The following is a 16,171-nucleotide window of genomic DNA, read 5'->3' on the forward strand; positions in this document are numbered from 1 at the left end:
AAAATAACATTTGATTTGTGAAGGCCCATTTTTGAGATAAAACTAGGCACATGTCAAATGTAAGCAATATGGAATGTGAAGTCACCAGTGGCATCTTTGCTGATTCTAAAAATTGGATGTAGGTTAACAAATAGCTGTAGTGGAAAGTTTTACAAATGATTACAGTTCTGATTAATACTTGTTTTTGTAAACTGTAGTCTGCTGGCAAAAAAATTAACTTCTGCAAGTATTTTAAAGACATGAATATGAACTTATACCTTGAAAAGCTTTGCTCAGTACATTTCACCCTGCTTATAATCATGATCACTTTTAGGGGAACAGCTGTTAAAATTTAGGGTGAGATGTACGGGTACTCAGCAGTTGGTTGTAAATTTCCACTTTGTGGATTTACAGTGGTCTTTCATTATTGAAGTAGAATTGGAGAATCCCCCGCACCTATGGCTGGTTGTATCTACCAATACCAAGTTTTCATGATATATAGGAACAAGCATCTCTTCCTTTTGTTCTTAAAAATTCCAAATCTTTTGTCTAATGGTGTTTTTTAGCACTATTTGGAAGATGATCAGGCATAAAAGGAATTTTAAAGCTATGAACTGTTGGGATCTTTCAATCCAGCCCTCTGATTTTACATAAGTTTAGTATCTCTAACAACAGAGTAATTTGCTCAGTAATTGTTTAAGGCTTAAAGAGAGAAAACGTCTATCTCAGGATTACACAGATCAGAATAGAAGTAACGTAAGTATTTAAGTCTCTGAACTTGGTGTATTTTTAATCGTTTCCTCCCCATACCCTTCCATTGTTTCAAACATTGCATTCATGTGAAGTTTCCCACAACCCTCCTCACTCTCCCAGGAGTTATCCCTGGGGCCCCTGTGTATGTGAATGGCACCCCCACCTACTCCATTGTTTAGTGATTACTTAGATACAGCGTCCTTCTGTGAGTGCCATATTTTCATATTCATATTCCAGCATCTAGGACAGTGCCTGGGCCATCTATAGATGTTTCTGTTTTAAAAAGCTGTGAAGAAGACCGATTCTCATAAGCCACCCATGGAAGCCTATCTCATTACTTTGTAGTCACTATTCAGGTATTTGAAATGATTAGGAGGTTTAGAAAACCATACTCTGGCTGTAAGAATCTTGGTTTGCCATATCCGTGATCGATGCTGTTCCTCTCCATCTACTACTCTGTGTAGCAGAGGACAACACAGCTCTTGCAACAGATGTTTCAAGAATCCAAATGCAATGAAAATAGAAGGGGAAACCAGTGATTATACTGTGTAAGATTCTTTCTTATAGACCTACCTTTTCCTTTTCAACACACACTTGCTACCAAGTTTATTATGCTTGATCTCCTGAGATGAGGGTATGCTAGGCCCTGTGCTATGTAATTTATGTGCATTAGCTCATTTAATTCACACAACTCCATGAGACTAAATACTATTATCTTTATTTTACAGATAAAACTTGAGCCAAAAGAGCTTAATTTTCCCAATGTTACACTACTGTTTTTAGTTTAGCTATTATCAGTGAGTATGCATTAGGTGCTCCTGAGTGCTGAGAGCCATGGTGGGAGTGTCCCAGCTCCCACTTGCAGTGCTGTGTGCTGGCCTTCCCTATGATGCTGGGCAAGGGTGCCTTCGTGAAGGCAGCCTTAATCCTCGTGATGGGTTGATAAACTCCTGAGTCAGCTTGGATATAATTCCATGTCTCCAAAAGGAGAAAAAGCAGCAAATGCAGCATGCTGTTAGGAGTAACCATTTTTATAATGAGATGAATGTTCTTCTCTGTATGCTCATTCAGTTATTTTGTATTCAGTAGTACTTTGAATGGGAGAATTTACCTTACACTCTAGTGTGACTTCGTTATTTTTTTTCCTACTGAATCTGAAATTAGGGACTGATGTTTATAATTCACAGCATACTTGTATTGGAAGAAAACTTATTATCACAAAGGTGAGCAGAAAGATCCAGTTTAGAGCGAGACCCTCACTCACCTTTGTGTATAATCCCTCAGCAACACAGAACAAGAGCAGGAGGGCTATGCCATTGTCCTGTGTCATATCCAGTCATCGGAATATTTAAATATGAATGCATTTGGTGTCTGTGATACCTAGAACTCAAATTATGGAAAGCTAAACAGTAAAAACCAATGCATCTGTATAAACAAAAATGTGAATGTGGATATAATACTGTCATAAGAGCAGAGAGTTCTCTGAGGAATTCCAAATAAATCCTAGAATTCATGAGAATTGGAAAACTGTATAGGAACTTATTTGTTTATATTTTCTATTATTAAGTCACACGTGAATCATATTCTCCTCTTCCCTGGATAAATATCCACATATCAAATTTACTGATAGGCAATATTTCTCAAATGGAGTGAAATTATTTACTATAAAATATATGCATTTTTAGTGAATGTTATTTGGAGTATTGGCAACAGTGGTTAGGGAACTCTTAGTGTCAGGTTATGTGATTTATGATATCTAATTTGAGCTTGGCTTTGATAAAGTGTTCTACTTGGAGTGTTGTAATTGTCTCAGACAATTAGCTATGCATTTTCATTTGGAAGGTTTTATTTTTACTTTTTACTTCTTAAAGTTGAGTGTTCCTCAGTCAGACATTGCAATACTTCATTTAAACAAGACAGAGATCTTTAGTTTGAGTTGTAATAGCAAACCTCAGAAATAGCCCAATATAGCCTGGGCAACCTATGGAGACTCTGTCTCTATAAAATAAAATTACTTTTTAAATGATTTTGTTTTGTAGAGATGGGGTTTTGCCATATTGCCTAGGCTGTTCTTGAACTTCTGAGCTCAAGGTCACCCCTTGGCCTCCCCAAAGTGCTGGGATTTCAGGTGTGAGCCACCATCCCCAGCTTCCACAGAAAATTTTAAAATTAGCCAGGCATGGGAGTGTGTGCCTGTAATCCCAGATACTTGGGAGATGAGGTAGGGACACTGAGGCAGAAAGCTTACTTGAGTCCAGGAGGTAGAGGCTACATTGAGCCATGATCATGCTACTGCACTGCAAAAAAAGAAAAAGAAAGAAATGGCCTGACATGATTTGGAACTGTTTGATGTTATGAACAAAGTACAAATATTAAGCTTTGTAGAGAAAAGTCATAGTAAAGTATATCATTTCTAAAAGTTCCAAATCAGTTCTTTTCCTTTGTTAAGGTATTTGGTAGCTCTTAAATTTATCAGGTTCTTTCTCTATTTTTGAATCCTGTTTTCTCCTCAAAAATTTCATGATATCTCATTTTCCCACCTCTTTCTCATGAGAAAATTGGAATGTTAAATTTTCCATGCCCTTCCCTTGCCAGTCATCTCCACCTGTGAGAATGTTGTTGACTTCTCTAACTCAGGAATGGAAAATCAAATGCCACATGTTCTCACTTACATGTTGGAGCTAAGCAAAGACACACAGAGTGGTATAATGGACATTGGAGGCTCAGAAGGGAGGAAGTTAAGATGGATGAGGGATTAAAACTACATATTGGGTACAGTGTACACTATTGAGGAGGCAGGTGCACTAAAATCGCAGCACCAGTATACAACTCATCTTTGTAACTAAAAAGCACTTGTACCCCAAAAGCTACTGAAATAATACATATATAATATTATGGATACAAGAAAGAGTTTTGTCAAGTTATTATTTCATTAGGTATTCAGTTCCCTGATGAATCACCAGGCCCCTCAAGTATATCTCCCCTCAAGACTTCATCCTTAAAACCCTGCCAATGCTCAACCTTAGCTTCATCAAACCATCTGTGGTCTTCACTCCTGCCACTGACATTACCAGAATAAAATACGATATATCCATGGTGGTTGGCTACATTACAAATTTGTGAGTTCCAGCCTCAGCTGGGGTCTCAACACTAGTCATCAATCTTTCGTCTTTATCTCCCTCCACATAACTGCTTTCCCTAAGCAATTATTCCCAAATTGCACCTCTCTTCTGAAGTCCCAGCCTGCTCCTCCCATCCTGAAACACACTCTACTTTCCTCTAACAGGGGCTACTCCTTAGTTTACTTGACTCTGCTTCTCCCACCTTCCAAAACCGTGAGTGATTGAGCGATGCTGTGTGGCTCTCTGGATTCTGCACCTGCCATTCTACTGAAAAGGACTCAGCAGAGATCATCAGTGGTCTCCTTGTTCCAAATTTAGTGGTCTTTAAGACTATAACTTTGTTGAGCTTCCTGTAGCAACTGCACCAGTCATCATTTTGCTCTTTGAGCCTTTCCTGTCTTGGCATCTATGATCCATCTTCTTTCTAATCCTCTGGCCCCTCTCTAATACCTTCTCCTTCCTTTCCCTCCTTCCACTTAACTCTGGGGTTCAGCACTGGCTTTTCTCCCTTCTCACTCTGTGAACTCTTCCTGGGCAATCTCAGCCTCCCTCTATTTGTAGTTTAGATGTCACAACTGACCTCTAGATCTATCTTTGCTGCTGTCATTTGGGTGGTCCATAACCTCAGATGTCTACTTTTCCTATACTGAACTGAATACCTTAGCTCCTACCCAAACATGTTCCCTCTACCTTTCTTCTCTCTTTTCTACCTTTTTGCTAAAGGCATTGTCCTCTAAAAAACTAGGAACCTCAAATTCATTTCTCATTCCCTACATTATCTAAGTTTTCTATTATATTTTAGCTACTTCATCTACTTTATACTTCATCTTTGTATTCCCTCTGCACCCAGGTTAGCCCATAGTTGGAGCTTAATAAATGTTTCATTTTATTTTATTTAACACAAAACTGTAGACAACTAGAATAGTGGATTTCAAGGGACAGATCTATCTCCAACTTTAAAGTATACATTAATATTTAGGCCTATTGGAAAGATACTTGGCAGTTTATGGTGCCTCAAGGCTAAAATTTTTTGAGTTAAAGAGTTCTGTTCATGTCACACTACTTGAATTCATGATTCTGACCTTGTTCATTACTGTCAAAGTGGGCAACTTGAGTCTGAAGGACCTGTGTAGCTGGAAATATTAGCTTGGAGTCCAGAATTCAATAACCATTGATTGTACAGTCCAAAGCAGTTTATTGTTGATATCTTTTCCCTAAAATGAAATCAATTATTCTTGCCTGTGCATTTTTATTAAGGGATCTGCTGTTTGAACTAGAATGATGAATTTAAATACAGTGGCATATTGAAAATAAAGTGTTTTCCAGTGACCTCAAAATGTTGATCTAATGAATCACAAATTATATTAAAGGAAGCTTAGTGGAGAAGGCAATAGAAGTAATGAGAATATTTAATGGATTCTAAATGATAGCTCTAAACACTTTAAATTCAACATCAAATACGATTTCTTTCTCTTTCTTACAGAAACTTTTTACTTATGTTATTAATTGATCTAATCAAAATGATTAGAATTTGCATCTTCCTTGTAATTTTCACTCAGTTTTTCTGTAAACAATTACTTTATCTTCTGACAGAGAATACATTGAGATGAAAGTATTAGTGTTTTACATTCAAGAAGTAATTCAGATTGCATGGTTTTGAAAAGAGTGATCAAACAGGTATGTTTAGAATACAAATTTCAAATTTAAGGACATATTTAAATAGTTGATGGAAAAAAATTTACATGCCAGTAAACAGCAAATTAATTATGGACCATTCCTATGTATTTCTATAGTAAAGCCTGTATATTATAGTTTTGGTAATAAGCATTGTAATAATTATAAATTATTATAAATTATTATAAATAATAATTATTTATAAATTATAAAATAATTATATTGTAAAATTTTACTATGCTATAACTACATTGTCCTTTGTGGTCTTTGTAGCACTCTTATAAATTGATAAATCAGCTGCTGTTACTGTTATTCCTCATTTTATGGATGAGAAAACAAAAGCACTGAAAATTTAAGTGGTTTATCCAGTGTCACACAACTAGTGAGTAGTGGCATGCCTCCTGATTCACTTATTTCTAAATCTTATGAGATTTTCCCTTCTCTTGAGTGGATTTTGAGCTCTTTGAAACAAGCTGCCCATCCGACTTATTCTGCTGTGCTTGGAACATAGCAGGTGCTCAATATGTACTTGTAAAATAGAATCATCTAAACTGTAATGGAATTTAAAGTGTCAGCCTTTCTTTGTAAAGAATTTTACTATTCAAATACCATTTTATCAATCTAATAGAATTATGCTGTGACCTTGAATATACTGAAATTGCATTTTAAAGTCCTATAAATAAAGCAAAAGAGAGTTGTCTTGGGAAACATAACAAAAAGGCAAAGGATGAGTATTTTATTAATATATTTAATTCCTTTCTATCAGTTATCTATTGCTGCATGACAAATTGCCCTAAAATTTGGCAGCTTACAAAAACAAACATTTCTTCTCTCATAGTTTCTGTGAATCAGGAATATTGGTGCAGCTTAGCTGGATCCTCAGTTTCCTGATCTCTCAGAAGGCTGTGACCAATGTACAGGCTGGGGCTACAATCATCTCTCAGCTGGAATGGGGTGGGATACCTTGAAAGCTCACCCACGTGGCTGCAGGCAGGTCTCAGGTTCTAGATGACTATTGCATGGAGATGTCAGTTTTTGTGGGGTTGTTTTTTGTTTTCTGTTTTTCTCACATGGCCCTCTCCATTAAACTGATCAAACAAGGTAACTGGTCACTTTTAGAGCAGGTGAGCCAGAGAGAGCAAGAAAGGGCATGCAAGACAAAAACCACAGGTTGTTTTTTTTTTTTTTTTAATTAATCTCAGAAGTGATATCTCATCGCTCTAGCATTCTGTTCATTGGAAGAGAGTCACTAGTTCCAGCCTACACTCAAGAGGAAGGGATTGCACCTCCCTAGTATTCAATACTAGGAGGATATTAGGAAGTTTTAGTCATCTGGGCCCTCCGAATGCTGCCTACCTTATTCATGTTAAATATTATTGTTCAACCACAGTAAACTGAAAGAAATAAAATTGGAACAGATGCACCTCCACTGTGTCCAGAGTTTTTAAGGGAAAAGCCACCAAAATTAAGCTCAAACTGGCTTTAGCAAAAAAAAAAAGTAATTTATTTTTGTATTTCACAAAAAAGAGTCTTGGTGTTATCATGGGAGTAGGTGCAGCAGAATTCCGTTCTCCATTGGCACTCAACTTTGCCTTCTAAATAGTTTTGAATGGATTTTATCAATCTTTCCTGTGCCCCATGACCACCCCTATGGCAGGGTGGCATGAAATACTTCAGCTGACCAATCCTGGGTCACTTTCCCACCCCGGGAACCCAGAGAAAGTAACAGAAGCCAAAATGTAAATCCTATGAATTATTGTTGAAGGGTGTAAAGTCTGTGTCTAGATTCATTTTTTTTACCTGTGGATGTCCAGTTGTTCCAGCATTGTTTGTTGAAAAAGACTATTTTTACCCCATCATATTTCCTTGTCCTTTTGCTAGACATCAGTTGACTATGACTCTGTTTCTGAACTCTGTTCTGTTTCATTATTTGTCTATTCTTTTGCTAGTACCACACTATCTTATTAAAGCTTTATATTAAATCTAAAAAATAAAATATGAACTTGGAGTGGTGGAAAGAAACCTTGAGGTTCTGTGACTACAGTAAGGCCCCTTGGCTGATGATAGACACATCACTAAGGCCCACAGCACCCATCCGTTACTCTTTAAGCCCCTACCTGTTCTAACTCATGCAGTTTACTTTTGGGGGGTATCTTAGTTCATTCAGGCTGCTGTAACTAAATACCATAGACTGGGTACCTTATAAACAACAGAAATGTATTTCTCGTAGTTCTGGAGCTTGGGAATTCCAAGATCAAGGCATGGGTAGATTCAGTGTTTGATGATGGCCTGTTGCTCATAGATGGTGACTTTTAGCTGTGTCCTTACGTGGCGGAAGGAACAAGGCAACTCTCTGGGATCTCTTTTAAAAGGATGCTAATCCCATCTGTGAAGCTCTGCCCTGCCCTCATGATCTAATCACCTCCCCAAGGCTTCACCTCTTAATACCATCATCACCTTGGGGTTTAGGATTTCAGCATATGAATTTGCAGGAGAGAGGGTTGGTGGAAGACACGGACATTCAGATCATAGCACTGGGGGACTTACAGATGTACAGGATAACCTATCTTGTTTTGGTGGCAGAAATGGGAAGAGAATTCTTCTTAATGAAAGAATTTATGCTAAATATAGTTTAAAATCAACAGCAAAAGCCAAACCACAGTTTTGCAATACAAGTGTGTCTTCTGGAAGCAAAGTGTTTCCTAAACCTTCTGTGTACCCTTTAATTGTTAGTAGAGCACATCCCCAGGACTGAATTCAGTTCATTTGTCTGGAACTTTAGAATGAAAACAAAGCCTTATTACTGTGCTGACTTACATAAAACACAGGTGTGTGTGCATAGATAGTAATTGGGCTCAGCTGGGCCATTTAGGGGTCAAATACTAGGTAACCAAGGTTACTTGTGCGTAAAATTAAACCTCATAAGCTGTAGGCACAGCTTTATAGCAGCTGGCTTGTTTTGTTTTGGATTTCTTCTCCTCTCTTTCCAGCAACCACTCCATACCCCCACTTTCAGGTATTGAAAAGATTAGACCTGAGGGTCAGCTTTGGCTCTTTTTCAGAGAGAAAACAGAATTGTTACATGGTTCTTAAGATTAAATTATGTTGTATGAGGTCAATGGCAAAAGCAAAGATCATGTGTTAAGCCTTAGTGCTATTTTCTACCCTGTGGTCCCATATAAACTGGGTGTTGCTCAAGGCTCCTTCTCTTGATAATGATTATTGTCTTCTCCTCTTCCTAGTCCTGTGAGGACCCTTGGGAGTCACTATGTCTGGAGAGCCAATAGACCAAGGCTCCCATCATTCTCCTTCCAGCGCAGCACCTCCCAGGCAGGGTATTTGGTGCTCCAGCAACATTCACCTTTGAGTGCTCACCAGTAGATACCGGCTAAAACACTGAGGCTGCTAGGAAAAGCAGAACGTGGTCAATGTCTGAGGATGAGACAGGAGATACATGATTTGGGTCAGGGAGGAGGAGAAAGCATCAGCCTAATTTGTCTCAAGTTGAACGGCCATGAAGCTGAACTTGCCTCCTGAAGCTGTCCCCAGCCCTGCTGCTGTCTTATAGGTTGCTGTAAGACACGGTACTGTTCTGTCCAGGTCTTCCCCACCAACAAAGGTCTATGGTCTCCATGCAGCTCATGTGTGGGGCCACTGTGCCAATCCACATTCTTTTCCTCTATCCAACAATATGTATTGATTTTTATTTTACAAAATGTGGTTGTCCTGTCCATCCACTGGAATGGATTTTGGTTTTCTAACCCCCAATTCCAAATTCTTAGTTGTCTCCTTCTCTTCAATCCTTATTCCATTCAAAAAACTACAATTTCAATACAAAACAGTGTCATTTGCCAAACCAAATTGCTTTCTTTTTATTTTTAATTTTTTTGAGACACGGTCTTGCTTTGTCATCCAGGCTAGAGTGCAGTAGTGTAGTCATAGCTCACTGTAGCCTCCATCTCCTGGGCTTGAGCAATCCTCCCACCTCAACCTCCTGAGTAGCTGGGACTATTGGTGCATGCCACCATGCCTGGTTAATTTTTTAATATTTTTGTAGAGATGAAGTCTCTCTATTTTCCCTGGGCTGGTATCAAACTCCTGGCCTCGAGCAATCCTCCCACCTCAGCCTCCAAAAGTGCTGAGATTATAGGTGAGAGCCACCATGCTTAACCCTGCTTTCGTTTTAAAAGTCACTTAAATGTGTGACTGTCGGATAATCCAGGTTGTAATAATGAAGTTTTTGTTTTGTTTTGCTTTTGTTTTTGCTTATTAACTCAAATGAATCTCTAAATGATGGAATTTCAGGCAGAATAAGAGAGAATTTTGGATTGGGTCACTTTACTACATTTTGCTAAGTATATTCTACTTAAATAAAAGGACATGTTTTCATATAGGGAACTTGCAGCCTCTCTTACCAGAAATATTTCCATCTCCTTAACCTTTTTCTTTTTGAGACAGGGTCTTGCTGTGCTGTGCTGACCAGGCTGGAGTGCAGTGGCACAATCACAGCTCACTACAGTCTCCACATCCTGGGCTGAAGTGAGCCTCCCCCTCAGCCTTGCAAGTAGCTGGGATTATAGGAATATGCCACCATATCCAGCTAATTTTTTTTTTTTGTATTCGGAAGAGACAGGTTTCACCATGTTGCCCAGGCTGGTCTTGAACTCCTGAGTTCAAGTGGTCTGCCCATCTTGGCCTCCCAAAATACTGGGATTACAGGCATGAGCCATTGTGCCTGTCCCTCAACATTTTTTCTTCAACCAGCTCTTAACTTTTTTCTACTTCCTTCTTATATCCACCTTTTTGTTAGGAGTTCAAGGCCTATGCTGACTTAATAAAATATTATAAAGTACAAGTCAGTAGAGTTAGGAAACTCATTTAAAAATCAGCTTTCAAATGTGATAAGAAAGAGAGCCAGAATACAGAAGGTAGTTGTCCTATTAGAAGGGCTTCCTACTTGAAAGTAGAACAGGTAGCTGGTCAGACCTCATGGGCAACATGTTTTTTGCTTCAGGGAGATGTGGACAAACAGGAGGACTGCCAGAGAAGAACGACTAGACATATGAAAGGTCCATATGGCCTGACGGAAAGAACAGAAGGTGCCTATTCTGGTCAAGACAAGACTTCACAGAAAAAGTAACAGAGAGGAGGCTGGAGGTACAATAGTGCTAACATGGGTAACCCACGAATATGCTTTGTGTGACTCTTAACACCAAAGCTAAGACCAGGGAGTAGTTTTTAAGGAAGATTTTTTTTCCCCCCGAAAGCAGTAATATCTTTCCTTTGGCCACAGTTAGTGATGCTATAGAAGGAATATATACATAAGAATTAGGATGGCAAATAGATTATGTGCTAACTGCAGTCAACTGTTGGAAGCTGGCTGTAGAGGGTAGTCATTACGAGTCTGGACATTGGATTACAATGAGTTTGGCTTTGAATGCTAGCTCAGCTCCTGCCAATTGTTAAGTTAACCCCAGATTCTTAGTGTCCACATCTCTCAAAGAAAATAATAATAGTACCTCCCTCATCAGGACATTGTGAGGTTATAAAATGAAATGATACATGTAAAGAGGTTAGTACAGTGCTGTGCACATAATAGATAATCAATGTGACTATTGGGTAAGATTGTGAGGTCACAGGAATCTGTATTTGGTAGGAAAGCAGGCCCTATCAATTAGTGACGTCTGCTATGGGAGTGAAAGTAGGCCACCTATTTCTCATCCTTGGGGTATAGCTGGATAAAGTGATCATTTGTGTTCAATCCTCCTATTTTATTTTTCATGTAACATGGTTATGGTTATGTACTTACAACTTAAAAAAATTAGAGAAAATATTGGCTTAAATTAGAGGCCTTCTTGCCTTTTCCCTGCTGTCCCTCTGTTCCTACTTATATAAGTTTAAAATTATGACAATTATATGGAAAGCGAATACCATTTTTGTTCTTCTGTTAACCTTGATAGTCTTACAACATGAATGAATGGAAAGGAAATGCACTTTGCAATGCATAATGAATGAGCCTGCACTTATGAAATGTCTCAGTTCTACTACAGATTAGGTATTTATAAAGAATGTCAGGAAAATCAAATCCTAATGCAAGCTAACCATTGCCAAATCAAATGTCCTATCTGAATATATTTTTATATTTGTATTGAACTCAAACTACTGTTTTTTTTTTTTTTAGCACTTTTAGGTATAAGTGGTTACCTAAACTCTGTTTACAATACCTTATCTTAAACATCCACGGCTGCTTAAGAAGAAAACTGTAAAATTGCTGTATTTGCCATGAGTCTTTAACCCTACTTATGAATGTTGTCAAGAACATTGCCAAGGAAATAAAGATGCATCATTAAAGCATGTCATGTTTGCAAGGTCATCTCTGAGTGTTGATTAACTCCTAGCCCTCTAAGCACAGCTACTTCACTTAAAGGTTGCTGCCAAGAGGAAAATGCCGGTGCTGGTTAACCGTTGTCAAATGGATGTATTTTTCTCAGATAGGAATAAATGAGAACTGAACTGTGACACAGAAATAGACTATGCACTTGTTTTTTTCCATGACATAATAATCAAGAAACAATGTGGTCGAGCATGGCGGCTCACACCTGTAATCCAAGCACTTTGGGAAGCTGAGGCGGGCTGATCACATGAGGCCAGGAGTTCTACATCAGCCTGGCCAACATGGTAAAACACAAATCTCTACTGAAAAAGTACAAAAAGTAGCCAGGTGTGGTAACGCATGCCTGTAATCCTAGCTACTCGGCAGGCTTCAGAATGAGAATCACTTGAACCCAGGAGGCAGAGGTTGCAGTGGGTCAAGATTATGCCACTGCACTCCAGCCTGGGTGACAGAGTGTCTCAAAGAAAAAAAAAAAAAGAAAAAAGAAACAATGTATATTTACTTATTTGTCCTTCAGTTGAGAAATATGGCAATGCACTATTAATCCAAGGAAGCAGTAATGCACCTTGGTTAAAATGTCAGACTCCAGAGGGAGAAATGATCAGAATCCTGGCATAACTGATTTTTAACTTTGTCAAAGTATATTAACTTCTCTAAGCATCTTCAGTTTCCCCCTCTGTAAAATGGGGATAACTTATGCCTGTTGTCTCTCATGGAGATGAGATGAGAGTGATAGGAAACCTTTTTTTTAATTGCATTTTAGGTTTGGGGGTACATGTGCAGAACATGCAAGATAGTTGCATAGGTACACACATGGCAGTGTGTTTTGCTGCCTTCCTCCCCTTCACCCACATTTGGCATTTCTCCCCAGGCTATCCCTCCCCAGCTCCCCCCACCGCTGTCCCTCCCCTATTCCCCCCAATAGACCCCAGTGTGTAGTACTCCCTTCCCCATGTCCATGTGTTCTCATTTTTCATCACCCGCCTATGAGTGAGAATATGTGGTATTTCATTTTCTGTTCCTGTGTCAGTTTGCTGAGAATGATGTTCTCCAGATTCATCCATGTTCCTACAAAGGACACGAACTCATCATTTTTGATTGCTGCATAATATTCCATGGTATATATGTGCCACATTTTCCCAGTCCAGTCTATCATCGTTGGGCATTTGGGTTGGTTCCAGGTCTTTGCTATTGTAAACAGTGCTGCAATGAACATTCGTGTGCATGTGTCCTTATAGTAGAACGATTTATAGTCCTTTGGATATATACCCAGTAATGGGATTGCTGGGTCAAATGGAATTTCTATGTCTAGGTCCTTGAGGAATCACCACACTGTCTTCCACAATGGTTGATCTAATTTACACTCCCACCAACAGTGTAAAAGTGTTCCTATTTCTCTACATCCTCTCCAGCATCTGTTGTCTCCAGATTTTTTAATGATCACCATTCTAACTGGCGTGAGATGGTATCTCAATGTGATTTTGATTTGCATCTCTCTAATGACCAGTGATGATGAGCATTTTTTCATATGTTTGTTGGTGTCATGTATGTCTTCTTTTGTAAAGTGTCTGTTCATATCCTTTGCCCATTTTTGAATGGGCTTGTTTGTTTTTTTCCTGTAAATCTGTTTTAGTTCTTTGTAAATTCTGGATATCAGCCCTTTGTCAGATGGGTAAACTGCAAAAATTTTTTCCCATTCTGTTGATTGCCAATTCACTCTAGTGACTGTTTCTTTTGCCATGCAGAAGCTGTGGAGTTTGATTAGGAAAACTCTTGTGGCAGAGATTGTTACATAGCAAGCAGTAACTACCATTATAAATAGAAAAAAGTTGTTCATGAGTCAAGAGTATGGGGTTCTGATCCCAGCTTTGTCACTCACTAGCTATGCACTTTGGGCTATCATATCAGTTCTCTGGATCTTAGTTTCCATAACTAGAAAGTGAAAGACATTGATTGCATGATCTTGAAGATTACTTCTAACTCTAAAATACTATTCTGGTTAGTAGAGGCAATTAAAAACTCTAACAAAAAGCCTCCTTCATTTTGAATTGGTAGTTAATTGTTTCAGTCTTTACTTAAACATTCAGGGAAAGACCTTTTGTTTTTCACCACTTCTATTTACCCAGGAACTTCATTGCCTCCAGTTACAGAGAAAGGTGTTAAAATTAGCAACCACTTGCTGCAGTGTGAACACTAACTACTCCTAATTGCTTTCTTTAAGATTGCTTTCTGTTAATGGGGAGGGCTTGGAAATCCGGTCTCAATCCAAATTCCTAATGTCTTTATCAAACACAAACCCATTCATTTCTATGTAGGATTTTTACTGAAGTCTAACATTCATATAAAAAGTGCACAGATTCCAAATCTACAACTTAATAATTTTTTTCTTTTTTTGAAACAGAGTCTTGCTCTGTCACCCAGGCTGGAATGTAGTGGCACGATCACAGCTCACTGCCACCTTCGCCTCCTGGGTTCAAGCGATTCTCCAGCCTCCTGAGTAGCTGGGACTACAGGTGCTTGCCACCATACCCTGCTAATTTTTGCATTTTTAGTAGAGACAGAGTTTCACTATATTGGCCAGCTGGTATCGAATTCCTGACCTTGTGATCTGCCCACCTTAGCCTCCCAAAGTGCTGGGATTACAGGCATGAGCCACCATGCCCAGCCAGTGAATTTTTAAGAAGTGAACATAACATGTACCAGTATCCAGATCAAGAAGTAGAACATTAGCCGGCACCTCAAAATTCCCCTTATGCCTCTCTGTCTAGTCAGTAATTCCTGTCCAAGGTTAACCACCATCCTGATCCGAAATCTAATGTCACAGATACTGTTGCATGTTTTTGACCTTTATGGAAATGAAATCACCACATGGTTTAGTTGTCATTTTCATTTGTAAATTTTGGAGTGGAATTGCTGGATCATATAACACCTGCATATGTTCAGCTTTAATAGATATTACCAATGTATACACCCTTCCCCTACCCCAGTAAGTCAATGAGAGTTTCATTTCTGATTATCTTTTTTAAAACCTGCACCCTTTTTCGTGCAGCCTCCTATTTTGATTTAGGTTTTCAGCTTTCTCCCCAATACCTGTATCTTCTACCTCAGCGATGATTCACTTCAGTTTGCCTTGGATAGACCCTGGATATACCAAATTCATACCTGTTGTTCTTGCATGATTATTATTAGTGCTCCTTTCATTTTCAATTTGTCCTAGGTTAGAGAGAGATGAAAAAAAAATCCAAAATTAGATTGTCGAGATGTTTGCAGAACCCTATCAGTGTAATAAGAAAACGTTGAGGCGGCCAGGCGCGGTGGCTCAAGCCTGTAATCCCAGCACTTTGGAAGGCCGAGGCGGGTGAATCACGAGGTCAAGAGACCGAGACCATCCTGGTCAACATGGTGAAACCCCGTCTCTACTAAAAATACAAAAAATTAGCTGGGCATGGTGGTGCATGCCTGTAATCCCAGCTACTCAGCAGGCTGAGGCAGGAGAATTGCCTGAACCCAGGAGGCGGAGGTTGCAGTGGGCCGAGATCGCGCCTTTGCACTCCAGCCTGGGTAACAAGAGTGAAACTCCGTCTCAAAGAAAAGAAAGAAAAAAGAAAAGAAAACGTTGAGGCTGAGCGCGGTGGTTCATACCTGTAATCCTAGCACTTTGGGAGGCTGAGGTGGGCGGATCACAAGGTCAGGAGATCCAGACCATCCTAGCCAACATGGTGAAACCCCGTCTCTACTAAAAATGCAAAAAATTAGCTGAGCGTGGTGGCAGACACCTGTAATCCCAGCTATTCAGGAGGCTGAGACAGGAGAATTGGTTGAATCCAGGAGGTGGAGGTTACAGCGAGCTGAGTCGAGATTGTGCCACTGCACTCCAGCCTGGTGACAGAGGTGAGACTCTGTCTCAAAAAAAAAAAAGAAAAAAAAGAAAGAAAACATTGAATGTGGACACTTTGCTTGGGTAAATTTTTTGTACATGAGCTATATCTCACTAAAGTTGTTTTGAAGACTTTTTTTTCTAGTTTGGATGATAAATTATGTGTCATTTTACTTAATTTCTATCATTTGCAAGCAAATTGTTTAAAAAAAGGACAGAAAGAAACCTAAGTAAGTCTGGCTGCTTCATTTGGAAAAACAAAAACAGACTTCTCCTGGCATAGTTTTTGAAGCATTTTCTAGCAAGAGATGCCATTGAAAGCAAAGGAAAATTGATTGTGCTACACCAATCAATTAAGCTAGTCTTTTGAAA

The 16,171-nt window shown here is 39.0% G+C and overlaps 1 protein-coding gene and 1 long non-coding RNA gene across 17 annotated transcripts in view; both read left to right on the forward strand.

The window, feature by feature from the left end:
• Positions 1 to 16,171, forward strand: part of GRIP1 (glutamate receptor interacting protein 1) — a 726,295-nt gene that overhangs the window by 277,163 nt on the left and 432,961 nt on the right. The gene's annotated exons all lie outside the window — the stretch shown is intronic.
• Positions 7,295 to 15,858, forward strand: LOC128928550 (uncharacterized). Its single transcript, XR_008473790.2, has 2 exons — positions 7,295 to 10,685; positions 11,710 to 15,858. It is a non-coding gene; the product is annotated as an uncharacterized LOC128928550 (long non-coding RNA).

Source organism: Callithrix jacchus, chromosome 9 (genome assembly GCF_049354715.1).
Source record: "Callithrix jacchus isolate 240 chromosome 9, calJac240_pri, whole genome shotgun sequence".
Lineage (NCBI taxonomy): Eukaryota > Metazoa > Chordata > Mammalia > Primates > Cebidae > Callithrix > Callithrix jacchus.